The 17,382-nt window shown below is 42.2% G+C and overlaps 1 long non-coding RNA gene across 1 annotated transcript; it reads right to left on the bottom strand.

The window, feature by feature from the left end:
* Positions 1–9,396: 9,396 nt before the first annotated feature.
* On the bottom strand, positions 9,397–13,711 carry LOC308365811. The gene is made up of 3 exons (XR_013968665.1): positions 13,672–13,711; positions 13,503–13,592; positions 9,397–9,473 (listed from the first exon to the last, which is right to left on the bottom strand). It is a non-coding gene; the product is annotated as an uncharacterized lncRNA (long non-coding RNA).
* Positions 13,712–17,382: the final 3,671 nt, after the last annotated feature.

The raw sequence follows: 17,382 nt of genomic DNA, 5'->3' as shown, positions 1-17,382 counted from the left end.
GACTCCACAAGTGCCTTTAATGGCAAAGGAAAAAAAAAGAAATTTTCTGTTGCATGTAAGAAAGATGAGTACCTAAAGGCTTTTAAAAGTTTAGGTACTAACTTAAACTTGGAGCAGTCAACATTTGCATTTCTTTGCCAGTATGTATGCCACTTATATGATCAGTCGGCTGCTGATAATGTAAATAAAGCTAGGTTCAAGGCTTTCTGTATGACATCATCAGCCTTGCCAGAATTATCCATTCCCCCTACCACTGATGCCCTCCATCAGCACTGCAAAAGGGCAAACTACCAGGCTGCAATAATGAGGTCCTGTCTCAAACATAATATAAGTGCTCCATCACCTGCTGGATATGGTTGGCAAATAGAGGATGAGAAACTTGCACGTCACCTGGATGACTAGAAATCCGGCCCCGGACAGTGTTTTGCATGTGATACACTGTGGCTGCAAAGGTGCCTGTGAGACAGACAGATGTTTTTCTGCAGGATTGTGTTGCATAGTTGACCTATGTCGTTGCTGTAGGAAATGGAAGGTAACTGTCCTGACACTGACACTAACAGTGAGGACTGAGTGTCCCTAATCTGTTACTTCTTATTCAGTTTTGTACAGTTTTATATATCATATTTCATGTTTCATAAAGAGTGTTTTTATGGTTCATTAGTGTTGTTTTCATTTGTGGAAGAATGAATGAATGAATGAACAAACAGATGGTCATTGGTATTTACAATTACTGCCTTTTATTGATACATGGAGGTTTATTTGTCACATACATAAAAATACTACTGTTTTTTCTGTGCGAGTGTGAAGAAAGAAAGATCAAAAAAATATTTTTCATAAATAGCAAGAGGGAGTTTAAAGAGCAGTGTGTGAAAAAAGGTGTAATTGATGTTTTATAGTCATTGTGTGTGTTCAGGATAAGGAATGCTTGAGGAAAGAAGCTCCTCCTCAGTCTCTGTTCTGGTCTTGTAGCAGCAGAGAAGTTTGCCTGACCTCAGTGTTTTGAAAAGTCCATGGTCAGGATGTTAGGAATCCTTTACAATACCTTGGGCGCTGGTAGGTAGGTCTTTTCTTGTAGGTCTCCTGCAGAATATGGAGAGATGCTCTGATGATTCGGTGCTGCAGTCACAGGCTGTACAGTTCCCATACCAAGTGATGCTGTCAGGACACACAGCTGATGGTGCTGAACTTCCTCAGCTGATGTAGGAAGTACAGTCTTTGCCTTGATTTCTTCGGTGGGTGTTCACAGTCCATGTAAGATCCACAGGTATTCCCATGTATGTTAAACTTGATGTAAATGACTTAACATAAAAATAACATTATCGTATATTTGCCTCATTGTTATTCTTGGACGCGGCTATCTATACAGCAATAATTAGAATTCATTTAGCCCACTTTTGAGGATGTTCGGATGTTTTCCTCTATCTTTAACGATGTTTCTAACCACACGGGAGCCGCCATTTTTCCATTCTGTTGACAAATGCAGCCTTCTCATTGGTGTAGCATGATCACGTGTCGAACCGTGGCACGGCTCCCGACAAAAATCTTATTACGCTCTGAAGTCTCTAGTTCTGCATAAAACAAAGCCATATAGACAATCGACTGGAAAATCAGCGACGAACTTTTTTTTGGTAACTAACCACGACTCGTTCTTTTTTATAAGCTAAAGATTGTGTAGATGCCAGTGAGTGGAACGGGCTGAAACGAAAACCGTGTTCACCTTACGGCCTATAAGGATAAAACCAACTCCTAAGCTTAAGATAAAAACTCCGTTGCTATGGATGACGTCGATCCTCATGCACGAGTTTAGAAGTGGTGCGCACGGTGATTGGTTGCTGACAGGCGCTCTCATTCAAAACTCAGTCCTAACATCCCCCTAACGATCCCACTAAATCAACAGAAAATAAGAGAATAACCTAGGCTTCAAATAAAGTCATATTAAATAGTTATGGACAGTGCACTTAGCAGAATGCACACGCATGATGACAAGTTTGTGCATCCAACGAGAATGACGCTTTGCACGTTAAGAGAAAGAGAAATTGCCGAAAAAAACACGGAAATTGCATGAAATCAAAGAAGTAATAATTAAAGCACCCTGCAAACTATGCGTGAGGCATGGGAGGACATATGTGTTAACATAAATGCTTCATTCCCTGCCGTGTGTCGCTCTCTCGATGACTGCGAGAAGCGGTGGTATGCGCTCCAGTCACAATGTAGGATGGAGATTGCGGAGTGGACTTTAAAAGAGCCGTCGCGGCTACAGGTATCGTGTCACCAAAATAGGCCTCATGCGTATACTTGCATGTTGTAGTTCAACTGTGCTCCCGGTTGTGGATTGAGGAAGGGTGTCAAAAGCCATGTCTTGCATGGATAACCACTGTCACCCAACAAGTGGCATTCAGCAGGTACATGGTGCCGCTCAAAAAGGCGCAGACCGCTCTCCATTAAAATGCGCGAATCGTGAGTAGATCCAGGCCACTTCGCAACAATATCCATGATTGTGAAAAATCCAAAAATCTTAATGTTATCAAACATTTAATTTCCGGACTGATTGGGTTGTTTCGGATAGTTGGAGACGTGATTGCATCCCGCACTAATTCTAGTAAAATGTTGATGCCTTCACTTCTCAACAATTCAGAGTCGTTCATTGTCTCCAACACCTTACGTCTGGCTTCAGCCATTTTAAGACTTTTTGTGAATAGGTCTTAGTGACTTAGGAGTCCTCACGAGGAGTTTTAAGCTGTCCTAGACTTAGGTGCTACTTTTAGGGATAAAATATTTTGTGAATTGCTCTTAGTAAAAAAAAATAGGAGTCCTAAATTTAAGACTGACACGCCCATTATTTTTAGGAGTTTCTCCTAAATTCGCCACTTATGAGCTACTTTTAGCCCTAAGATTCTTTGTGAATACGGCCCCAGGTCTCTACCATGTGTGAAAAGAACCACTGCATGTTTAAAGGTGTCCTCTTCAAATATTTCTTTAATCTTCATTATAACTTCTTCTTTTTGAATAACACCAGGGGTCTGGAACCAGGGCATTTACACTTGTTTCCTAGTCTTTGTCTAGCAGCCATGACCAGATGGTTGGAGCCAGGCATATAAGCACTTAGATATTCCCAGGTGAACCAGACCCCTGGCATTCCCACCTTTATCAAGCATAAACTAGATAGACCTCATCCTGAACTAGAGGCCCCCCCCCATATACCCTATAAAATAAGTATTTCAGTAAGAATGTTGAAGAGTTATCTCGTGATTGTAAAAATTAAGGTTACTGGGCTACACAAGGCAATAACCTGATTCTTTTGCTAAGCCATCTTCTCAGGTCTCTTACTTCCTACGAGCTAACTTGAACCAAGGAAACAACTTTGACGTTTCATCAAGGATTCACCAAGAGCAGCAATCTCCTTCAGTATGGAAGTGAAAAAAACATTCAACAATTTCACTGTAAGTTATCCAAAAGGTCTTCAATTGAGCACTATTCATTAAACTTTCACCATTTACAAACATTTACTCAACCAGGGACAGTTGAATTTAACCTTTAATGCCAATTCGTTAAAGAATAAATACAAGGAAAGAAGTGGAAAATACTAGTAATTATTTCACATAGATACATTGTGTCTCACCTGTTTGGATGATGAGTGTAGCAGCCTGACTCCTTCCCCCATCTCTGAGCTCACAGCAGACAATGACAGTATACTTAGTGTCTGGTGCCAGGCCTGTAAGAGTTGTGCTGCATGACTCTGTAGAGATTGTCTGTAGTTCAGTCTCTTCACTGTGGTAGGAGATCAGGAAGCTGTGTGGAAACGGCTCCATCACCTGATGCAGAGTCCAGCTAAGATCAACAGATGTTGGAGTCACAGAGCTCACAGTCAACTTCTCTGGGACTGGATAACCTGTGAAGACAACATGCATGCATTAGTGATTAACACAATTTAATCTCAGAACACATTCTGTAATTTGTCTCTGGTGTCTGATATTGAGCCACTGTTTTCAGAAAAGATGACTTTTTACTTTGCACTTGGATCACTTTGTTGGGATCCGCATTCAAAGGACACAGGCAGTGTCTTAGATGGGTTTTGCTTATCCTACTCAGAAAGCTATCTCTATACCGTATGTGGTAGGGCTGACTCGCAGTGCATTGAACACACGCCACCTTAGGGGTGACGTCTTTATATGCTGCTTCCGCCTGACGGAGTAATGTCGGTCGTTTAAATTGTTTGGCGCGTGTTGCCCGTGTTGTCGCTGGAAGAATACTGGTACTTTTCCATTTATCTGTTTTATTACAAGGACTACCATGCAGATCACTTGTGTTGGTTTTAAAGTTGTGGTTTTAAAGTTGTGGTGTAACGCTTATAAAAGTGCTTGTTTAAACGCAACATTTAAACAAGCAAACATTCTGTCACTGCAGCTTTACTCATTGAGACCTGCTGATTGCAGACGGCGCGTTGCTGTTGTGCTGGCGAATTGGCTTTAAGTTGTAAGCATAGTTTCATCACTACTGTTTAAATCATGCAAGCTTACATATCGAGCTCACAACAGTCTTTCCCCTTGTTTAGGAGGTGCGTTGCCCCGTAGCTCTCCCTTTCTCTCTCCCCCCCCTTTCCTGAGGTTGTTGCGGGAAGCCTGACGCTCCCTTAAGGTATATGGTTTTAATTGTGTCTTTACCATGTAACGTTCGTGATTGTATTTATTATGTGCAATGTCCATATGTATCCGTGGTCAGTTTTAACTGATGTGTTCTCTTTTATTGTGTTCTAGAAAGAAGTGTATACACACCGTACAGTTCTTGACCACTGTTTTCCCTTAGTTAAATTTGTTTTGGATTTATAGGCTGTGAGAGCCACCAGCATTTTGATATTCCTTTGGTTTCCTTTCGTTTGGATGAATGGGTGTGTGATCATTAGTTAACTGCCACCTGTGTACTACCTGACTGTATATTGGTTAATTGCAGCCTATAGAAGCCTTTGACCTTTGTTGCACTGTTTTTCTAAATCCCCAAACACCATTGTGTGGAGTGTCTACAAACATTTTTATCACCTTGTTCTGGATTCCGTGTTGATGTGTGATTTTGCAGTGTAATATTCCAGATCGTATTGAGCGTTTATTGGGTGATTGTCATACTGGTGTGTGTTGGTTGTTAGTGGCCTGTGTATGCTGGTAGGGAACTACCTTGTTGGCAGTGTGTGTGTGTGTGTGTGAATTACTGTTTTGTTTTATTACTCAAATGCCATTGACCAGATATTTATTAAATAAAACAACATATATTTTGCTATATCTCTGCCTCTGCATATTTCATTTGTTTGATTAGCCTGTGTCCTGTTGAGAACATACTAGTGGCAGGTTGGGTTTGTCACACGTATCTACTGTATGAATAAAGTCCCAGAACCAAACCTGTGCGGACAGTTGCAGACACACATGAACTCAGTCTGCCATCGTCACTGAGGGTGGCCACAGTAAACAGGTACTCCTCTCCTGGAGTGAGTCCCTGAACAAGCAGTTCTTGCACTTGGAGATGCTCCTGGCTGCCTTCACCCGACCATGAGACCCTGAATGTGTGGGGTCCAGCCAGCCCCTCAGGAGGTCCCCAGCTCACACACACAGAGTCTGGCTTCACTGAGGTGAACTCAATGGGCCCAGGAGGAGGAACAGCTGGGAATGCAGATCAGTGCAATGATCAGGAACCTTTTATATACTTATACTCATGATATCAATATTGTTTTTACCCTGTTCTACATGTTGAGCCACAGGAAATCACAAAACATGTGACACATAAACCTCCCTTGAATTTAGATCAGTGTAATGACCAGTCACATTTTAAATTGCTGCAGAAATGCAATCATTTCAATAATTCTTGATCATAAATTACAATACATGTGTAAAGTGTACTTAGTTAATGCAACTTAGTTTACTCGTCTTACTCTCCAGCTGTGGTTCATTCTTTTACAGACGCTGAGTATAAGAATATCACATAGATTATTTTAGTCATATTTCTCACCTGTTTTGATGATGAGTGTAGCAGCCTGACTCCTTTCCCCATCTCTGAGCTCACAGCAGACAGTGACAGTATACTTAGTGTCTGGCGTCAGGCCTGTAAGAGTTGTGCTGTATGACTCTGTAGAGGTGGTCTGTATTTCAGTCTTTTTACTGTGGTAGGAGATCAGGAAGCTGTGTGGAAACTGCTCCATCCCTCTATTCATTATCCAGCTTAGATCAGCAGATTTTGGAGTCACGGAGCTCACAGTCAACTTCTCTGGGACTGGATAACCTGTGATGACAACAAAACATGCATAAGTGATTTACACAATTACATCTAAGAACACATTCTGTAATATGTCTCTGGTGTCTGGTATTGAGCCACTGTTTTCAGAAAAGATGTCTCTTTACTTTGCACTTGGATCAGTTTGTTGGGGTCCGCAGTCAAAGGACACAGGCAGTGACTTGAATGTGGAGTGGGTCAATAAGTAGCTGCCCATGACTTTGAGTGTTGATCAACTATTATATGCCAGTCATGGAGGAAAATTGTCTGTCTGTCAAGCCTTCATGTGTCACGATTCGGGCAGTTATTGCCACGATTTGGGACATTGGTGGCCTCTGGTGGCCAAAGGACAGTATTACGGACTTGTTATTGTGCAAAGGTTGTCAGTGTGTCGCTCACCTGGTTCCCATTACACACTGTTTAAGTGATTGACCACTTGTCTCAATGCGCCAGGGTATAAATACTAGCTAGTTGTTGTGCACTTTATCGGGTCGTTAGTCTTTTCCCAAGAAGACATGTAGTGCTCTAGCTAGTCACCTGTTTCAGGTTTGTGTCTAGTTGTGTTTCTCAGCCGCTTTGGTTGTGTATTGCTTCTCAAAGCTTCGCCTCTCGTAGCAATTGTTCAGTTCCTGCTGAAAGCTACACTTTTTCCAGCTCCTTCAGTTTATGAACTTTTGCCCTGTACTTGTATCTTCTGTGTTTTTGGATTTACCACTGTGTTCGTTGCCGGGAAATACCGTTTGAACATAAAACAGACAACATCCTGCAATTGGGTCCTCATTAGCTCACTAGGTTAATTGTTGGTCTGCCGATCCAACAACCTGGGGTCAATCCCCGACTCACGAGCCTGACAATATCATTCCAAATGTGTTCTGTGTGTGCATATGCTTCTGGGGAGAAACTTAAGGAAAAGCACAAGATTGTTTGTATTCTATGGAGGTGCATAATAGCTTGCTCTCATCTCTGACTATACTTTTGATCATTGAAAATAGAAAGGTATTTGAACTTAAAATAAACAGATGTTCAGGAATGGAGAAACCCCAAGACAAGAGTCAAGAGACATACTTGTTCTGATGGTTTTAGAGATGGGGTTGCTTTGGCCTCCTTTAAGTACTGTGGAAACACTGATGGTGTATTCTGCCTCCATGTCCAACTCATAACGGTGTTGAAGAGATCTGATGGAAACGGTGTTTAGACATCCTCCATCTCTGTGGAGGGTCAGTAGGTAAGAGGCCTGATCAACTCCCTCCGGTTTTCTCCACGTCACTGTCACTGATGTGAGATCCACAGACACAGTAAGACGCCCGGGTGGAGGAATATCTACACATAGAAAAACAATATTTCAGTATTTAACTGAGGAATCTTCACATAAAAACAATGTTCCAAAACAGCTGATAAGTTTATAAGTTCTTTGGCGTGTTAAATCACAATAACTTTAATCAGACACTGCTAGGTTTTAGATCACATATTCATGTAATTGCAAGGACTCCTCATCAGCTATCTCTATACAAAATATAAAGTCCCAGACCTGTGCGGACAGTTGCAGACACACATGAACTCAGTCTGCCATCATCACTGAGGGTGGCCACAGTAAACAGGTACTCCTCTCCTGGAGTGAGTCCCTGAACATGTAATTTCAGGACTTCCACTTCAAGATGCTCCTGGCTGCCTTCACCCGACCATGTGACCCTGAATCTGTGGGGTCCAGTCAGCCCCTCAGGAGGTCCCCAGCTCAGACACACGGAGTATGGCTTCACTGAGGAGAACTCAATGGGCCCAGGAGGAGGAACAGCTGGGAATGAAGATCAGTGCAATGATTAGGAACCTTTTATAGGATTTCAACTCATTGATGTTATTATTACCCTGTTCTACATGTTGAGCCACAGGACATCACAATACATGTGACACATAAACCTCCCTTCAATTCAAATCAGTGTAATAACATGTAACTTTCATGAAATTAGGGCTACTAATATCATTAGAAATGCAGGTTATTGCCTAAAGAGGGCGCACTTGCGTCCCGTTCAAGGGAACTCCCCGCGAATAAGACGTTCTTTTTTGCTCCCAAGATTTGGTTACGAGACGTGTTGAGAATGAGCTCCCGGATTTAGACACCGAATTTGACAGAGCAACTGAAGCAATTCCATAGAATTATTCCACACTGAAAACTCCGATTGGTTTTTTTATGCACATTAGAAACTTGGAACCCTGTGAACCTGATGGCGAGCTAAACCAGATTGTGGATGCGGTGAGGCCAACCGTGGATCCAGATCACAATTGATTTCGCATATCAATCAAACATCAGACCCCAGTCCTGCCGTCAAGAAGACAGGTAGAAAGGTTGTTGAGACACAGTATAAAGACCCAGACCAGAACGATGCACACACACACAGAAAGGAATTGAAGGACTATATCCTGGAACTTTACACTGACACACTGAAAGAATCATCATAATAATCATTCAATCAACTTTTCTTTATTTATTTTTCACTATTCAACTGTTTTATACAGTTTATACTACTATATTGTTGCATTACAAAGTTGTGAAGAAATAAACTGTCAATTGTTCAACTGTTCTTTGTCGTAGGCCTACCTCTCCTTTGAACCTAGGCAGATATTTAGTGCTTTCATAACACTAGCCCCAGACAAGTGCTACAAACAAGAAACATTTTAAATTGCTGCAGAAATTTAGTAATTTCAATAATTCTTGATCATAAATTACAATAGATGTGTAAAGTGTACATGCAACTTTGTGTACCTGTCTTAAATTCCACCTCTGATTGTTTCTTAAGCAGATGCTGAGTAGAAGAAAAAGCATACAAATGTAATATTTAACATGTCCTTTCATTTGTACTGATGTCATGCAGTGCTTCAGTGTATTCTTGTAGTGTTATCTATGTTTACATGGCAACAGTATCAGTACCTGATGTTCTTTCTGGGGTATTATGTCATGTCCAATGTGTTCCAATGTCAAGCATAATACACATATTGCAGTCTGGTCAGTCCTGCAGTATAGCTCTCGATCTCTGTTGTGTCTTAGGCACAGCCTCTGCTCCAGGTCTTCAGTGGCCTCCACCAGCGTGTGTCTCTGCAGTGCTGGAGCTGTGTAGTGCTGCCTCACGTGGATCTCACAGAAGGAGGCAGTGCAGGTCAAGCAGGACTTGGAAGCCCTCTTTGGACAAACAGCACAGAGAACACCCGTGGGTTCTGTTGTGTGTTGACTGTAAGAAATAGATAATACATGCATTAATATATTCTATTATTTAAGTACCAAATATGAGTTTAATGAACCACAGCTTATGCATTGATTTTTCAAGAAATAGAAAAACGACGTGCGGGACTGTCAACGTGGAACTACAACTGAGAATAGTCTGGATTGCCGTGCTTGCACAGGCGGCAGTGCCAGACGACGCTCACTAGATGAGCGCAGCGTCCTGGGTGTAACATTTGCCCTTACAAGAGCATTTAGATAGGTGGGAACAGAACCAGTAAGCACTTTGTAGGCAAGCAAGTGACTTGAACTTGATGCGAGCAGCTACCAGCAGCCAGTGGAGCTCAATAAGTAGCGGGGTGACATGTGCCCTCTTTGGTTGGTTGAACACCAGACGCGCCACCGCATTCTGGATCATTTGTAGTGGTTACACCACGCAAGCCGGCAGGCCCGTTAGGAGGGCGTTGCAGTAGTCGAGGCAAGAACTCACCAAGGTTTGCACCAGCAGCTGGGTAGCATACTGGGTTAGGTACGGCCTGATTTTGCGGATGTTGTATAGCGTAAAGCGGCATGACCTGGCGACAGAGGCGATGTGGGCTGTGAAGGTTAGTTGGTCATCAATAATGACCCCGAGGTTTCTTGCTGTTTTGGATCGAGCAAGAGATAAAGAGTCAGTATTGATATTGATGTTGTGGTGGATGAACTGTTTGGCTGGGAAGACCGTCAGTTCTGTTTGGGCCAGGTTCAGCTCAAGGTGGTGGTTTTTCATCCATGTGGATATATCAGCAAGTCCGAGATCCATGCAGAAACAGTGTTGTCCTCAGGAGGGAAAGACAGCACCAGTTGAGTATCATCGGCATAACAGTGGTAGGAAAAACCATGCGAGAGGATGATAGGGCCCAGCGAGGTGGTGTAGATGGCAAAGAGAAGTGGTCCCATTACCCCAGTGGTGAGGTGGTGAGGTACAGACAGATGACCTAGCCATGACACCTTGAATGAGCGCTCAGTGAGGTACGATTCAAACCAGGAGTCCGCCTTGCCAGAGATGCCCATACTTGACAGTATGGACAGAAGGATGCGGTGGTTGACTGTGTTAGATATCACTGAGTTGATGCACTCAAACTAGCTTCCTGCTATTCATGGGGATTTAATCAAGGTACTCATTCACTGTGATTAAATCAGGTTCAATCATCCACTCAGAAATAGTACCCACCTCTAGACACACCCATTCCCTCCCATATCCTGGATGATAAATATCTGTTACTCCTCTCAGTATGTTGAGAGAGACCTATCGTGTACCATGCGATTGGATTGTCCTGTGACGCTGAAATAAACCTATTTCTACTGTTGGACACTCTCCCAAGTTTCCTGACTATCTGCAAACCTGACCTTGGATCCAAGACTGAGACAGACTTCTTCAGTGTATAGTTGACTGTACTGTGCAGCTGATAAGTCAAGCAAGACGAGATCCGAGGATTTAGCTGCTGCTCTAGCTGTTTTTAAGGCCTCAGTCACAGATAGCAGGGCTGTTTCGGTGGAGTGACCGCTTTTTAATCCAGACTGGTTTGGATCAAGTAGATTGTTTGTTGACAGGAACTCTTTGACCTGTTTGGAAGCTGCCCTCTCAATTGTTTAAGATAGGAGGGTGAGAAGTGAGACCGGTAGATAGTTTTCCACCTGAGTCGGATGGAGAGACGGGATTGAGCAGCGGCGTTACCCGAGCCACAATGTTGCAGAATTAAATGAGGCATTAATCACCTGTGTTATTGCTGGTAAGATGGCAGGGGATATGGCTTGAAGAATGTTGGATGGGATAGGGTCCAGTGGGCATGTAGCTGGACTGCTACCTGTTAGGATTTTGGAGACCTCACTCTCAGTAAGAGGGTGAAAGAGGGAAACGATGAGCCATTGATGGAAGCGCCCTTAGGAAGGGCAGACAGTATGCCGAATTGTTTCCCAATGGCTGCCACTTTCTCTGTGAAGAAGGAAGCAAAGTTATCGGCTGTGAGATTAGTAGCTGGGGGAGGAGGAGGAAGAGGAGGGTAGAGCAGAGATTTGAAGGTGGAGAATAGCTTCCGAGCATCAGTTGCACTGCTGATCTTGTCATTGAAAAAGGTTTTCTTAGCAGTAGTGATGCTGGATGAGAAGGAGGCCAGCAATGTCTGGTAGCTTGCAAGATCGTCCTGTGCTGCAGATTTTTGCCACTTTCTCTCAGCCGCTCTGAGATTGGAACGCTGCGTTCGGAGGGTATCACTCAGCCATGAATGAGACTGGGTAGACTGAGCAGGTCTGGTAGAAAGTGGACAAAAACTGTCCAGGCATGAGCTCAGAGTGGAGCAGAGAGATTCTGTGACACCATTGACACCTAGTGAGGAGAAGGTGGATAAAGGTGGAAGAGCAGAAGAAACCAGGGAGGAAAAGTGGGGTGGAGAGAAGTTGCGGAGGTTGCGCCGGAACGAGACCATAGGAGGAGGGACAGAGGGTTGCTCAATGAGCCGAACATCAAAGCGAATGAAGAAGTGGTCTGAGAGATGGAGAGGGGTTACAGTTAGGTTGTCAATGGTGCAGTTCCGAGCAAGGAACTGCTTTGTGAGTTGGAGGAGTGGGTACCTGGTAGGTCGAACGAGTGAACCAGGGTCCGAAAGTCAGCCGAGTTGGGATTGTCTAGGTGGATGTTCATGTCGCAAAGAAGTTAGAGTATTGGACACTCATGGTCAGGGATGGATGACAGCAGGGTGTCCAGCTCATGGACAAAATCACCCAGTTGTCCTGGTGGCCGGTAGATAACAATCACATATGTTTTAACAGGAGCAGTTACCATAATTGCATGATATTCAAAGGAGGCAGACCTGTTCAAGGGCAGCAGTTGAGTGAATTTCCAGTTTTCCGAGATCAACAGCCCCGTCCCACCTCCACGACCATATGGCCGAGAAGTATGGGAGAAGGCATAGTAGCACAGAAATGCTGCTGTGACATGGCTAGGACATTATAAAGGTTTTTTTAAAGGTTCACCTTGTTCGTGTCCTTGCTTTGGTGGACTTGCACAGGTAGACTTGCATGTCACTTGTCTTGCACATGTAGACTTGCATGTCATAACCCGAAAAGGTCTTGCACAGGTAGACTTGCATGTCTTTACCCGAAAATGTCTTGCACAGGTAGACTTGCATGTCTTTACCCGAAAAGGTCTTGCACAGATAGACTTGCATGTCTTTACCCGAAAAGGTCTTGCACAGGTAGACTTGCATGTCTTTACCCGAAAAGGTCTTGCACAGATAGACTTGCATGTATTTACCCGAAAAGGTCTTGCACAGGTAGACTTGCATGTCTTTACCCGAAAAGGTCTTGCACAGGTAGACTTGCATGTCTTTACCCGAAAAGGTCTTGCACAGGTAGACTTGCATGTCTTTACCCGAAAAGGTCTTGCACAGATAGACTTGCATGTATTTACCCGAAAAGGTCTTGCACAGGTAGACTTGCATGTCTTTACCCGAAAAGGGCTGAACACGAGGGCTGACACTTCCGCTGACGCTTCAGCATCAATCCTATTGAAATAGCAGGTTCACTGATTGCATCCGGCTGAAGTGACGCCCAGCAGTTTATTAGACAAAGGACCCTGATTGTCTGAAGGTGTCGCTTAGCAATTCAGAAAGTGACTGAAACTAGATTGAATAGCACTCAGGAAATAACCTGATAGTGATTATTCAGAGTATTGTTAGGTTAAATTTAAAAAGCAAAGCAGTACAATACATATACACACACTCCTAGAAGCTCTCTAGCTTGCTCTGTTTAGTTTTTATTTTAGTTAATAGGCTTCTCGCACGCAACCTATACAGGGGTATGCATTTTTTTTTCTCAAATCATCTCATGACTTGATGTTCAGGGTTGTTTTTTAATGAATACAAGATAAGAAATAAGTCCCAAAGAACTGAGCTCTGTAACTTCTACACCTTCACAGTATACATTCTGCTGTGTATGTCTACATAAAGTTGAAGGGAAACAATTCATCATTCTTCACATTCAGATGTTTCTTCACACATACCTAGAAGCCTCGTCAACAGGAGTGGAATCATCCCAGAGCTTACATGATGAAGACCTACTGCTCAGAGACTCGGGTCTTTCCAAATCAACCCTAGTGACAAGATAAAGTTCAAATTAATGAATTTGTTAAATACTCAAGCAAGTTGTTATATGAAACGAAATATGAATACCTAGTGTGTTTACTTCCTCCTGTAAATTCAATAGGATGATTCATTGACTGGTTACTCTTCATGGAACATACACTGGGTACTGGTGAAAGCCTGCCAATGTGAATGTGAAAGTGAAAATAATGAGGCTGTACACATACTGTATATAATCACATCATTAGACTATATTGTACATTCTGAGAATGTTAGGTTACTGATCTACATTCTGAGAATGCTAGGTTAGGTATAGGTTATGTATGTAGTGATGTGCATTCTGAGAGTGCTAGGTTTCTATAATGATGTACAAAGAAGTCACTTTAGGAGTCTTATGTTTTTCTCTGATCAACACTCTGTTACACTCACCTTTGACCACCAGGACCCACACCTTCACCTAGAGGACCATCTATAGAGGGGACCTCCCAATTGCTCTCTTCAGATTGGGTTTCCCCACTCTTAAAATCTCTCCGGGGTCTAATATTGGGATCCTCTCCCTCCTTCTCCCTTTCGTTTCTCTCTTTGGCTGCAAAGACTGCATCTCGATCCTCACAATGAAGAAGACTTTCTGCCATACTGTGACCAACGTCCGTCTGGTTAGGGTTACTCATGTTGGAGGCATGGCAAGACCAACAGTCCTGGGGTGCAAAAAAAATTATGTAAACACATGTCACATAAAAGTAACTGCATTACATTAGCCTCTGTATGGTATAATCAAAAGACATTTGGATTAAGTGATCAGACAAATAAAATAACAGAGTAGCAATGAAATACATTAGATAAGTTGACTGCCTCAGAAACCCATAATCACATTAATACAGCATATATAGTAGTCAATAATTATATAGGATTTGAACAATCAGGTTTAGAATCATAAATATTTTTTCATTGGTGCATAACTAACTGTAACTATGAATCATAGTGTTTTTGTTTGTTTAGAATGAGCCCTTCGTTTCTATATAGGGGGTTGGTGCTCTTCCTCAAAGTCTGCCATTTTGCACCGTTGTAAACGGAAGGGTATTTATCTGGTTGCAATTCAGCAACCTCACCACTAGATGCCCCTAAAAGATGCCATTAAAAGACACGGTTTACATACTTTAGTTTTCTGCTCTGATTTGAGCTTTTAGGATGATGAAGGGATACCAGGGAACTGTTGTCAAAAAAGATAATCTTGATTGAAAGATAATGTTAAATTCTAAAAAAGTCCTCAATAAATTATACAAAAATGAAAAAAATCCAAACTCAAAGACAGGCAATAACGGGGATGCAACAGTAGAGTTTAATGTTGGAGCATCTTTGGAAATATTATTTTGTTTTGCAAATGTTTGTATTATTATTATTATAATTATTATGTAGATGTAGACTGTAACGTGGCATTATCAAATGGTGACTGTTTGGAATGACTCTGTGGAAAGCTAAAATGCTAGTGTTGCTATACCCTTTTCAAGGTTACAAAGCCAACAATGACATACATTAAACTTGACATTAAAGAACCAATCCTCGATGACAATGCGATACACATTCCTCGTCCCAATCCTGCCGCTGTCTTTGGTGTAGGCTATGTGTGCACTCACAAAAAAAAAAACAGTGTTAGTCCTGGTTCTGTAAAGGGAAAATCAAAGGAAGTGGCTCGAACTGAGCAATGAACTCTCCAGCCATCAACATATTTCAGGAGAACGGGGCATCATTGATTAGCTGTTGAGCAGAAATGTGTCTGTAAAAGACTGCACACTTGGCCTAAAACAATTCTAACGATATTTATATTATATGCCTCATCTATATATCCAGAACATCCAGAAGCTGCAATACCTCCAAAACAGCGCTGCCAGGATTCTGATGAAGGTCCGGAAATATGAGCACATAACACCAATATTACACTCACCCATACATGCATAACTGGGCATACAACTCCCTACCTGCGAGAATGAATTACTCCCCAAACCTCCACCTGCACCCTCAGGTCCTCTAACAGCTCGCTCCTTCGTGTCCCCGAAACCAAGCTCTGCGACTGGGACTTTTGCTCAGCAGCCCAACACTTATGGAACAGCCTCCCTGACCACCTAAGGGCAACGCAGACGCTGGACTCCTTTAAAGCTGGACTTAAAACATTTGTATTCAGGAAGGCATTTCTGGCCTTAAGTTAAATCTAGCAGCACTAAGTTTTATATTATGCTTATATTAACAATTTTTTTATTTATTGTATTTTTATAGTTAGTTTCTAATATGTAGGCACTCTGAGATTCTTTTGAATGAAAAGTGCGTTAAAAATAAAATAAATTATTTATTATTATTATATTGTGCGTTCCCAGCACTTCTCAGAGTTGGAACTATGAGAAAACATGTTCCTAGTGTCGAACACGGGATTAAAGTCCTGTCATTAATAAGTGATAGTTGTTATTGATATCATGCCAAAGCTCAATGGACTTAACTGAACCAAGAGAAAGACAGAGCGCCGAGTTAATATCAAGGTGTGTGTGCATAAAAAAAGTGTGGAATTTGAAGGCGGGACCTTTTCAATGACGCTGACCTGCAGATTCGCGGCTAGACTGTTCCATAGTTTGTTCTCCGAATGCTAGGAATGCAGTAGAACAGAAATTGTGCGTGATTACTCGGCCCAGATTGACACTGATGTGCCGCAGCCAAAGACAGCACATAACCTGAATAAATAACCTTCAGGCTAAGCCTAACAGTGCTTCCAAGCCATTTAACTGACACTAAAATAAAGAACAGCCAAATTGTAAATATAGAAATAATTTTCCAAAATATTTGGTCATGTATATATGTACATGAATGCCTGTTGTAGCAACTCAATCATAAATGACTTTGTTTTAAGTCGTAAATAGCAGTAAACCTATAGAGTTAAAGTAACATGCAATAATTTGCTACTTTTTGAGATATGGTTTATGGTTTAGGCAACTAGTTTTGGTATCATCCTCAAAATAATTTGGCCACTTGCCATACAGGATATGCCCTATGTAGTTCTGTGTAACGGGCTGGTACACCCAGCACAAATGATAGAAAAGCTTTCTCACACATGACATTGCCAGCTAAACTACCAAAAGACACAATCTAGTGTGTTGGCAACTGGCAAGCCTCTATCAGTGTAGGCTGGACTGTTGATGATGCTTGCAAGGTTTTTGCATGCCTCTTAGGTATAGTTAGCTTACTAGTTTTGGAACAGAACTCCGTGTTAAACAGCAACACGGAGTTCTGTTCCAAAACTAGTAAGCTAACTATACCTAAGAGGCATGCAAAAACCTCTCTCTAATAAGAGCTTGTTTTACTCAATATAATATTAATTTAGTCCACATTCGATTACCCGACACGACTGCGAAGGAAAATGTGTGTTCGTTGAGGTTCAGTAATGTTTGCGAGAAGGCCTCACCTTCTAGGATATAAAGCTTAATCCTACCTGCAGATAAAAAAAAAAAAAAAAACATACCAAGGCAGGTCAATTACCGTATTTGGGGTAGTGTCCATCCTGCTGTGACACAGTGCGATTTCATTCCACTAACCTAATGTGAAATACACCGCAAAACTCCTTTTTCACACCAATTGTATTCTTACCTCTCAACCAGTTGTTGTGCTTTCAGGTGACAAAATGGCGACGCAGTTTTCAGATTTCCGGATTGATCTTACTTTCGATTTCACTGCAGTCCTATGACGCATTCAACTTTGAGTTCGTTTTTTCCTTCTTAAAATTCCCCAATTCTGACTTTATTGGCATATCATTTCATCGAA

The sequence above is a fragment of the Sprattus sprattus genome (genome assembly GCF_963457725.1).
Source record: "Sprattus sprattus genome assembly, chromosome: 5".
In the NCBI taxonomy this organism is placed as follows: domain Eukaryota; kingdom Metazoa; phylum Chordata; class Actinopteri; order Clupeiformes; family Clupeidae; genus Sprattus; species Sprattus sprattus.
The sequence above is the reverse complement of the archived record's forward strand: the minus strand, read 5'-3'. Positions and strand labels throughout refer to the sequence as shown.